The sequence below is a fragment of the Vombatus ursinus genome, unplaced genomic scaffold, assembly GCF_900497805.2.
Source record: "Vombatus ursinus unplaced genomic scaffold, bare-nosed wombat genome assembly UNPS02014786.1, whole genome shotgun sequence".
NCBI classification, from domain to species: Eukaryota; Metazoa; Chordata; class Mammalia; order Diprotodontia; family Vombatidae; genus Vombatus; species Vombatus ursinus.
This window is the reverse complement of record NW_020954564.1, coordinates 36,476,448-36,488,653: the sequence shown is the minus strand read 5'-3', so window position 1 is coordinate 36,488,653 and position 12,206 is coordinate 36,476,448.

Sequence of the window (12,206 nt, the reverse complement as noted above, 5' to 3'; positions counted from 1 at the left end):
TAAGTGGAAGAACTGAGATTAGAACCCAGACTCTCTTACCATAATACCTCTGCTTAATAAGCCTGTTTGGGAAAAAAAATTGTAATGGGAATAGATGAACTTAGGAACTGACTGCCAATATCATTTCCTTTAAATGGTTCTGATTATAGTTGTACTTAATCCATCCAATTAATCAATCAGTCACAAGTGTATTCCAAAGTCTCCAAAACTGCCATGCGTGCAAGTACTCTTGGTCCCCTGCAGAGTCAATATCACATTCAGTACAAATACCAGTAATTTTTTTTTTGAAAATTGCAAGCCCACTGTGGAATGTGTGTGCTCAGTGTTCCAATTGGACTGTGTTCTAAACACTAAAATACTGAAAATCAGAACATGGCTTTACTGGAAGTGAGGGAAGCATATGGGACAAGACTCATTGGCAACCATTCATGTCATGAAATAGTTTTGACTACAGCCTGTCCCACCCTTAACCTGCTGAACTCATCCCCCATTTTAGATACTATAGCTGTCCATCCCAAAGAGTTAGCCTTTTAGGCTCCAGGTAGGTGAGTGATAATGAAGTTGGATATATAGGACACAGGTTGGACAGCTGGGGTCTAATACAGGCATGAGTTCTGAGATGAGTTGGGAGACATTTTAATTGCACAATCAATACAGATTCAAGGAAAGCTAAGAAGCCACAGTGACCGAGGTCATCAACATTACTTGAGGGATAAAGTAAAATCTGATGGAGGCAAAACCTGAGATCCTTGCAACAGGCAACTGATCAATAGCAGCTCAGCTTGGTCTGTGTCAAATTTAAAAACATTTGATGACATCTGTGACTGAATAGTGTAAAGGCAATTATGCAAAACATACAGCTGCTTCCTAGAATTTGAAAGCTATCTGAGGATCATCTGCCATGAATACACAGAAGAATTCCACCAGGCCCTAAGCTATACTACTCATAAAATGCTACAAACAAACAGATTTCCACATTGGACAGCCCACCACAGAATGTTTCTTACAGCTGGGCAAACTGACCTTGGTATTCTTTACTCATCTCAGTCAACCACTTTGGAAACTCAATTCATCTCCAGACTACATGTGGGGAGTTTGTATCAAAAACATTCTCCTTTGTTGCTCTTCCATTTGCTCTGTATATGGATGATACAAAGACAGCTAAGCTACCTCATATCTAAAAGGAAATTTCCATGGTACAATGATAAAAAAGATAGTATGGGTATGGTGGCCATACACTAGACTTTTAGTGAAAAGTTTTGGGTTTGAATCCATCACCACCCATTTACTCATTGAGTGTGCTTGGGGCTGAGTCCTTACACTTCTCTAAACCTCAGTAAAATAGGGCTAATAATATTTTGTTTCCTGCTAAAGTTCTTGTGAGAACCATATGAGATTGTGTAAAATAAAGTAAATCAAGGGAGGGATTAAATCTTCTTTATTAATTAGCCAATGAACAAGCATTTTTAAATTGGCAAATATACTACACATAGAGAATATGAAATATAAACAACAGAACTATCCCTACTGTCAAGAACTGTAAAAGCTCAATACTTCAATGTATATATGATTTCAGAGGTAATAGGTATTCCCCTCTCCTCTTTGGGGTAGTGAAAAGAGAACTGATCTAAGAGTTAGCAGTACTTGGCTTCAAGTACCCTCTCAGATAGATATGAGCTGTGTCAGCCTGGGCAGTTCCCTTAACCACTTAGAGCTCCATATATGTGCTGCCCAGGGTCCTTTGTACTGCTTTTCACACAATTCATTATTAGTAACATGCTGATGCAGCCTGCTTACATCACTACTCAGTGTTTTCCAGAGGCAGAGACAAGATGGCAGAGAGAGAGAGAGAGGAAACCTTATATTCTAACTCCCCTAACCCCAACCTCTTTGACGAAGATTGGATTCTGACCAGGAAAGTCAAGAAGTCACAGGAAGTCATTTTTTCTAGCCCAGGGAGGCTTAGGGAAATAAAGAAGTCTACAGATGCTAGGAAAAAGGTAGTTACAATTGCAGTGGTAGGGAGCAATCTAGTCCCCAGGGACTGAGAGAAGGCAAATCCAGGGAACCAGAAAGAAATCCTAGGGGATACCTGAATGAAGCACTGGGTGTAGGAAAAGGTACCCTTTAGCAGAGCAATCACTGGCCTCCAAATATAGGTCACAGATTTAAGGCAAAGAGAAGTAAGCAGAAATGTTGGCTCTAGGTGTGTCATGAGTGATGACCAAATTCCCAGAAGCAAGCAGTAGCTGCATGGCTCTGATCCTGGGGGAAGAGGGCAATGTCCCAGACCAAAGGAGAGACAGAAGTTCAATTACTTTGAACCTGCAGAGTCTCCCAGCAGGCCAATAGTGGCTAAGACAAGTAGCAATCTGCTGAAATCCCTGATTAGAATCAAGCCAAACCTGGGTCAAGAACCTTCAGAACTCACACCAGGAGGGCCTTAAACCAGATAACCACACTTTGGCAGCACCGAAAGCTTTCAGGATCCCTGTGAAAACATCAGAAGAATGTAAGAGGACAGAAGTCAAGCACAAACACCCCCACCTTCACCCCTGACCCCCTAAAGTGTGCAGAGTTTAGCACTAAAATCAAGTCCAAAGTCAAGAAGTAGGCTGAAAGAATGAATAAATCATAATAGAATCTGACCATAATGAGCTACGATAGTAATAGAGAAGATTAAGACAAACAGACAGAAGAAAATTACTTAGGAAAAAAAATCCAGAAGCAAAGCCTCAAAGATAAATGCAGTTGGAACACAAATCCAACAAGAATTTCTAAAAGAGTTAAAGCAAAAGTAAAAGAAGCTGAAAGTGATTTTAAAAACGAGAGCAGTAGGGGCAGGTAGGTGGCGCAGTGGATAGAGCACTGGCCCTGAAAGTCAGGAGGATCTGAGTTCAAATCCGACCTCAAACCAAACACTTGACATATACTAGCTGTGTGATCTTGGGCAAGTCACTTAACCCCAATTGCCTCAACAAAAAAAAATGAGAGCAGTAGACAAAAGAATGAGAAAAGAGATAAGTGCTAGGAGAAAAAGATACAACAAAAATAATAGCTTAGAAAAATAGGCACAAAACTTTAATGAAGAAAATAACTCCTTGAAAATCAGAATCAGCCAAATTGAAACTAATGACTCCAGGAGACTTCATGAAATAATAAAACAAAGTCAAAAGACTGAAAAAAAATAGAAGAAAATGTGAAATATTTCATAGGAAGAACAACTGACGTGGAAAAAAAAGTTTGAGAAGAGATAATTTAAGAATCACTAGGCTACCTGAAACCCAGGAGCAAAACAGTCCTAGACGTAATATTTCAAGAAATCATAGCAGAAAGCTATCCAGATATCTTAGAAACAGAGGGTGAAGTCGAAATTGAAAGAATCCACTGGTCACCTCCCGAAAGAAACTCAAAGTGAAAACTCTCAGGAATATAGTAGTCAAAATTTCAGGTCAAGGAAAAAAATACTACAAGCATCTAGAAAGAAAGAATTAAAATACCAAGGAGTCACAACCAGAAGGTTTAGCAGCCATGACTATAAAGAGGCAGAGAGCTTGGAATATTTTATGCTAGAAGGCAAAGGGTCTAGGTTTATATAGAAGGCAAAGGCTCATTCAGCAAAACTGAGAATAATCCTGTGGGGGGAGGAGAGGATGGACCATTAAAATAGAGAATTTCCAAGCATTCTTGATGAAAAAGACCAGATCTGAGTAGAAAATTTGATATAACAAAAACAGAAGTCAAGAGAAGAATGAAAAAGGTAAACTTGAATGAAAAATGATAAGGGACTAAACAAGGTTAAACTGTTTGCATTCTTATATGGAAAGATGAGTCATGTAACTCTCAGAATTTTATCATCAGTAACGGTCATAGAGGGAGTCTAATTAGATAGAGGGCCTGGATTGATTCTGTTCTGTTTGAATGGGAGAGTGGGAAGGGAGAGGAAGAATGGGTAAATTATCTCACATAAATGGAGCATGCAAAAAGGTTACAAATGGAGTAGTTGGGGGGAGGGGAGCAGATGACATTTAAACCACTCTCATCTGAACTGGCTAAAGGAAGGAAGATTATACATACACACAACTGGTTACCGAAATACATCTTACTCAGCAAAGAAACAGGAAAGAAGGAGGTTAAGGGAAAGGGGGAGAATAAGGAGAGTAAATTAAGGGAGGCATTAGTCAGAGAAAAAACAGATTTTTAAGGAGGGGTCAGGAGGGAAAAAAGAGAATGGTAAGAGAATGGGGAAATACACAGCACTCATAACTATGAATGTGAATGGAATGAACTGATATATAAAATGAAAAAAATATAGCACAGAAGGAGTTACAAAACACAATCTAACAATATGTTATTTACATGAAACACAATTTAAACAGAAGGACACAGAGTTAAAATAAGGGTCTGCAAAAGAATCGATTGTGCTTCAATTGAAGTAAAAAAAAGTCAGGGGTAACAATTATAATCTGAAACAAAGCAAAAATAAAAAATAGATCTATTAAAAGAGATAAACAGGAGAAGTATATTTTGTTAAAAGTTACCATAGACAATGAATTAATATCAGTACTAAACATATATGTACCAAATCACATGGCATCTAAATTCTTAAATGAATTACAGGCAAAAATAGACAGTGAAACTACAATAGTGATGAATTTCAATTTATCACTCTCAGACATAGATAAATCAAACTAGAAAATGAATAAGAAAAGTTAAGGACTGCTATAGAATTTTAGAAATGTTAGCTATGCTAGACCTCTGGAGAATATTGAATGAGAATCAAAAGTAGTATATTCATTTCTCATCTGTGATTGCCACAATCACAAAAATTGACCATGTATAAGGGCGTAAAAACCTCACAAACAAATGTAGGAAATTAAAATATTAACATATCTCTTGCCAACCATGATGCAATAAAAATTACATTTAATAAAGGGTCTTTAAAGCAAAGGTTAAAAAATAATTGAAACTAAATAATTTAATCCTAATTAATAGGTAGGTCATAGATAAAAGTATTCAAACAATCATAAAGTATAAACAAAAAATTGTAGTGTCATTAATTGGCATAATTTCAATATTGCTGTGTCTCAGATGATAGGGAGGCCTAAGGAGAGGGAGAGAGATGGGGAAACAGCTAGTTGGTGGAGCAGTCAGGACACATACAACATTTATTGATTAAGTTTGCTGTTTGATATAGGTGTTTTTTGTGGTGTCTCTAAATAATTACAATAGCAACATCAAAGGTCACTAATCACAGATGACCATAACAGATGTAATAATAATGAGAAAGTTTGAAATATTGCAAGAATTACCAAATTGTGACACAGGGACACAATATAAGTATGTGCTGTGGGGAATATAATACCTATAGACTTGCTTAATTTAGGGTTGTCTCAAACCTTCAATTTGTAAAAAAAACAAAAAAAAACAAAAAAAAAATAACAACAGTAACTGAGAAGTGCAATAAAATGAGGTATGCTTGTACTAATGAATAATCTCACTGAGTTTCCTGTCCAACTTCATGTCACAATCTGAGCACTGTGTCTTCTTCATCCACTTTGGTTTTCCTCTGTGGATGGCTGGGTTGATCTCTTGAGTGATCATGTTCATTTTAAAGCCCTGTTTTAGATATTTGACAGTTGTTAAATTGAATTGTAAGCATTATAGAAATTCAAGCAATTATCATTATAGAAGAAAAACATAGATGCCTTTGTAACATAATCAGCTTTATAGTTCCCTTCTAGCACTACGATATGGTTCAGGCAGTGAGACTAGCCAGAAAAAGATCTCCAAGGGTTTTGACAACATCGAGTTCACCCCGCATTCATCTAGCCCAACATTTCCCTTTGACTGCAGATATGTAGCCTGCTAACTACAGAGAAGCTTTTGGAGGGCAGATGAGATGAAGATTCCATCCACTTATTTCTTCACTTTCAGAGCATGTGTATTCTCTCATTGGCAGGAAAGAATCTAATAATAGGAATAAACCCACAAATGTAAGTTGTATTGTTCTTCTGAAGGGATCACCATATTAGAGACCTTCATATGTTAGATGTATTTGGCTCCTAAATGCTCTGAAAATATTAAGAAGCTATTGCTTCTTAATGGCAAGTCCCTACTAATGGGGGGTTTAGTGCATCCTAACTCATGGGTCATGCAATTGGTTTGAAGGCAAATTCCAGGATATTCAAAGAGGGAAAGAAGAGAAGGCTATGCCCTCCTTTAAAAGGTCTGTAACCATTTAGTAGATTATTTAATATTGTGGAATGCTGTAAGGGCAGAGCCTGGCTCACCTTTCAATATAATTACAACACCAGCCAGCAATCTCTAAAATTGCTTGAAGTCATTGACACTGGTGAATGCCTGTGCATTGGGGCCTAGTTAAATACTTAGAGGATAAACCTGTTAGCAGAATTAATTTGATATATCCGATATCTTTAAGTGAAACATGTGAATGCCCTGCAGAGAGCACAAAGCTGATGTGGGGGGAACAAAACTTCAGATTCAGTGTTAAAGTAGGATTAACTGACCTCTTAAAGGAATAAATTTGCCCCTTCCATTCCTTTCCAGGAGGACACACAATGAATGTCTTGATAAATGAGGCTGCAGTAAAGATCTTACAAGAGTCTCTTAGTCTTACATTTCAGTGGTCTGGTGGCAAAGGGGATCAAGAGTAAGAACTGAGCTTGTTCATTCTGTCTCCAGAGCCAGCAGTGAAGGTGGGCAGAAGGGCAATGTTGTCACCTACCAAGGGTATTATTTCTGAGAAGCAAAGGGAGATGGCATAAGTCCATCTGTGGTTAACTCTAGGATAGAGTTGAACTCTAGAGAAGGGAGAGGAAACCCATTCCCATTAAAGCTATGGATTGGTTGCCTCCTGAGTCTGTTGGCTAAAATTGTAGAGCAAGGATAGTGGAGATAATCTTCCATTTAAGGGAGTTCATTCACTAAAATGCCCATGTGGACTTTGTGTCTTTATATTCTGGAGGAGAAACATGGAATTGGAACATGATATGACCAAATGCTTGGTTTATCAAAGAGACCCGAAAGAAGGGTGAGAAGGAAGACAAATTTTCTTTAAAAAAAAAAAAAAGAAATATTTTCTACTATCTTATTCCTTTGAAGATGCCAAACTAGGAGGCCCTTCTTGAATTCTAGAAGAGTGAGAAGTGTGCTGAAATCAAAAAGACCTTTGGTATTGAACTCTGAAGACCCAGATTTAAGTCTTTTATTATCCGTGTGACCTTGGGCAAAGCATTTCATAACTGGACTTCATGTCCTCCAACAATAAAATCAGGGAGTTGTATTTGATGATAGCTAAAGTTCCTCTCAGAATCCACCATTCTATGATTCTGTGACTCTAGAAGAAGGTAGAGAAGATTTTGGGGGAGCAAAGTTGATTAGGTTTTTTTTTTGTCTCTGTGCACACATAATGTCTAATGAATAATATCATCACTGGATGGCTGACTGACATACTCTACGTTGGTGACTAATCCCTGTGGATTGATTCTGTTAAATTTAACAAATTTCAATAAGATTCTAAACTCTTGGAAGCCTTCTCTGATCCTCCCAATTCTCATGCCTCCTTCACTCCCTCCACCCAATGCCCTGTATTTATTTTGAATATAGACTATAAGCTCATTGAGGGCAGAGTCTTCCATTCTTGTCTTTATATCTTCAGTGTTTTATATTTCTGCACATAAGCAAAATTTGGCACCTTGATTATAGTAGCTACTAAATAAATATGAATTGATAATGATGGTGGTGGTGATCAATCAGTCAATCAACTAGAATTTATTAAGTGCCTTCTATGTGTAAGGCATTGTGCTAAACACTTTGGATACAAAGAAAGACAAAAGATAGTCCTTGTTCTCAAGTAGCTCGAAGTCTAATGATGAAGATGATGATTTATGAGATACTTTGCTACTTGGGATAGAAGAGAGGTCTCATACCCTGAACAGCTTTGTGAATTCACTGTACAACTCCAGCAATCACCTGTCATGAATCAAACCTTAGTGATTCATACCTCAGGGTTAGTGTAGTTTGGTGGAAAAGGTTGTTACAGAGCGAGAACATAGTATCATTCTGCAAGAGAACATAAGTATGCAAGACTTCTGACTTCCAGCCCTCAGGAATTCAATTTCCACAATGTTTGGAATGACTTTCTCAAGGATAGCCTAATGTGAATGTATGTATCCCTCTAGGCCAGAGTCTCAAGTCTGAGCACAAGGGCAACAGGGAGTGTATGGTGGGGGGTGAGGGAATATAGGAATGGTAAAATGTGGAGGTGGTTTACCAGTCTCTGTCTTTCTCTGGGTAGCCAGAAGAAAGGGATTAGGGAATTAACCTGAGCTAGTCAGGTGATAATGACCACTGGCAATTTATGAGACCTGGTCCCAAACTAGGATAGTTAAGGTCTTGTCTAAGAATATAGCTCTGAGGGTCTTCTGGTTTCTACTATCAAGGAAAAAAATATTTAGAGTAAACAAAAATAAAGTACTTTTTTGTTAGGTCATACTTTAGTCAACTATCCTCCCAGGGCCAGACGAGCACAATACCTATTAGGAGCTTAAAAGTATTTTGTCTGTCATATATTCCAATTTAGCCAATGAAGTGGCTCTAGAGTCCCACTCTTGTCTCAAAAGATGCCACATATGTCTTTACTCTTGTGTGATTAGCTCTGGTTAGTGTTATGAGGTGAAATAGAAAAAAATCAAGTGGTCAAGATATAATAATCCATCAATTTTGAATTGGTTTCATCAGCGTGCTAAGATGTCATGGGAAACGTGGTCTCTGTTGCATGACCTTTAGTTAAGTAATAAGTAAACATTTATGTAAATTAACATGCCCTTGAGACAACACTTTTGGAAAAGGACTGTAGCAGTGGTGGAAATGAGCAAATCTTTGCCAGGTATTTGAAAACACTTTTTCATGATGCTAGTCTATAAGTCCTCATTTTCTCTAGGAAAGAAGTGATGTTTAGGACTTTGAGTGGAGGGGAGAGGAGGATGGGACAGCAGAGAAACAGCTAAAGTCAGGCAGAGCCTGGCCTGGGGCTGCAGAAGCTCCCCCACCAACATCCTTGCCAAGGCTCAGGCCTGGCTGGTGACAAGCAAACCTCCCAGCATTGTGGTTTGGATACTGGCTTTGGGTTGACCTAAATGTGTGTGGTCCTCTAACCCCAAAGACATCAGGTCTTGACTAAAGAAAATCAGTCAGGAGGCCTAATCACAATTGGGGGGTAAAAAAGTTTGGATGTTCTTTTCTTTCTATAAAGTTTATGAAGACTTAGATTTGGTAGGGTTAAGATAGGAGTGGAGTATCTTAAGATGAATTTTCCTTCATGTAAAGCCATGTGTTTTCTTCTTAGGCCTACTGCAGGCATTAATATGTGTCATATGGTGGAAAGAGCATTAGAATGCTCTTTTTTCTCTCTCTCTCTCTCAATAACTAGCTGTCTAGCTATGTGACCTTCCATAAATAATTTCTTTTTCCTAGTCATCAAGACCTGAATTCAAATCCAACCTTAGATACTTACTAACTGCTTGACCCTGGTAAGTCACTTAACTTCTGTCTCTGTTTCCTCGATGGTAAAATGGGAATAATGATAGTACCTACCTCCCAGGGCTGTTGTGAGGATCAAATGAAATAATATTTATAAATCACTTAGCACAGTGTTTCTTTCACATATAGTAGGTGCATAATAAGTGTTTGTTCCCTTCCCTTTCCTTCTGTAAAGTGAGAGCATTGGCATCAATCCCATATAAGGTATCATCCAGCTCTAATATTCCAAGTATCAATGAACCCTTTCCTGCTGTAGTATGCTGGGAGAGATGGGCAGGCACAGGAGGAGGGGTGTGGTATGGCATTGGGCAAGGTCAGTATTTGTAGGCTGAGAATATTATAGTGCCTTGCATACAGGAAGCACTCAAAAATGATTTAGTGGTTGATTCATGTTTTTGGGAACTAAGCTCTGATGAAAAGGTTAGCACCACATTTTGTTATATTATCAGTTGATAACTTTCAATTTTAAACCTTAGTTATTTAATAAAATAGAATATAATTTACCTTCAATTTAGTTCTATTCTGTTCTTCCCATCTTAAAAGGTCTTAAAGCGGTCATAATCTTGGACTTATTGCTTAAGAGTTCAGTGAGGATCAGCTTGAATAAGTAATTGGGGTCATATTATGGGAAGAGGAAGAGGAAGAGGATGACTATTATTTGCTTTTAGTGGTACTCCTTTTGCCATGTGTCATTTGCTCCTAGTCATCCCCTCCACAGTGTTCTTTCTTTTTTTAATTGACCTCAATTTTCTCATCCAAAAACTAGGAGGTTGGACTAGACAATATCTAAGCTCCCTTCTAGTTTTAACATGTTATGTTTCAAGGTTCCTTCTAATTTGATCTTTCTATGTTCTACATTTTAACACTCCATGTTCTATGGTTTCTCCCAGCTTTCATGTTCTACGATTCTATAATTCAATGATTGATAGAGAAGTTCCCCAGACCTGTGAGTATTTTCAGAGTATCTGTTCTGGTCCACTTTCTAAGGAGCTGTCAAAGAGAATGCTTATACACACAATGACAATGACTCTGGCGCCCCAGACGATGGTGCCCATGCTTTTGGTATGTGTGCGTACAATGCCCCTTCTAGGGTCTAATCCTGCTCTGGGCATAGAGGGATTGCTATGACTTTGAAATTGTTTCACAGGTCTGAAACACAGAAGGTTCAAATTGAAGAGGATCTTCAAGGTCATTTAATTCAACCTTTTCATTTCACAGATGAGGTCACTTGGATCAAAGAGGATAAGTGATATGTTCAAGGTTATACAGAGAGAATGTCACTGCTGGGGACTAGAGTGAAGGGCCTTTCTCTCTAGGTTACAATTAAAATCTCACATCCAAAATCCTCCAAGATGAGAAGAATTAGGGGCTAGAATGACTTGTTCTGCTCTTTGGTGCCTAAGCTGCCCCTTTGAATAGTAAAGCACTCTGAGGTCCTGGGATGATAGGAGCTCTACACACATGGAAAATGTGCTGCTGATTTTTCCAGCTTTCTATGTATGCATGTTTTCCTTCCGCATCAGGCATCCGTCTTCATTTTCTAAGCACTTTAGTGTTGTGCAAACCTTTACTTTGGCAGGGCTTAGGGAAACCCCACTCTCCATGATTGCCTGCGTTCCTTACCCAGGAAAGTGGAATAGGGATTCAGAGGTGAAGTGCCTTCCAAACCAACTCTGGCTTGCTTTATTTGTTTTCCTTTCGACAGTGAGTTTAAGGCTGGTGAAAGGCCCCCAGATGGAAAGCACTGGAGACTGAGCCTCTATGTACAACCACAGGTCAGATAGGGGAGGATCAGGGGCTATTGAAGGATTCCCCCATAGAGTCCTCCTTCTGAGTTTCTGTAACCTTTCACAGATTTTTCAGGGAGAACATGGTTGAATATTTTATGTGTAAGAAAATCACTTATTATCTTTATAAAAAGTTGTAACACTTAACTGATACAGTGTTATACACACAGAAGGTATTTAATAAATGTTCACCAGATAAGTGAAACATGAAACACTACATATGTATGTCATGTTATGACTTACAAACACCTTTCAAATCTTTAGCTATTTGAACCATGCAGTAGCCCTATGAGGTAGGTAAGACAGGAATGATCACCCCCATTTTACTGATAAAGAAACTGGCTCTCAGAGAAGCAAAGTGATTTGCCCAAAGTCACATGACTATAACCTAATTCTTCTGGCTCAAGGTCCAGCATTCTTTTGATCGAATGATGCCGATAGGGAGTACTGAGGAGGGACCACTGGAGTAATCAGGAAAGAAGGCTTCACGGAGGGTATGGAACAAGTTGAAATTTGAAGCAAGGTGTAGCTTTTAAATACTTAAAGAAGAAGTCAAACTGATTAAGTTTCTGTTAATCTAAAAAGTAGAGAGGTGAAAGATGCTACAGATGTGAAATGTAAGCATTTACTATATAATCAGTTTTACTGAATTATTTTACTTTCTTATGAGACCTCTCATAAAATGGGAATAATTGGGGGTAGCTAGGTGGCACAGTGGATAGAGCACCAGCCCTGAAGTCATGAGGACCTGAGTTCAAATCCGGCCTCAGACCAAATATTTGATACTTACTAGCTGTGTGACCCTGGACAAGTCACTTAACCCCAATTGACTAAAAAAATTTAAAAAAAATTGAA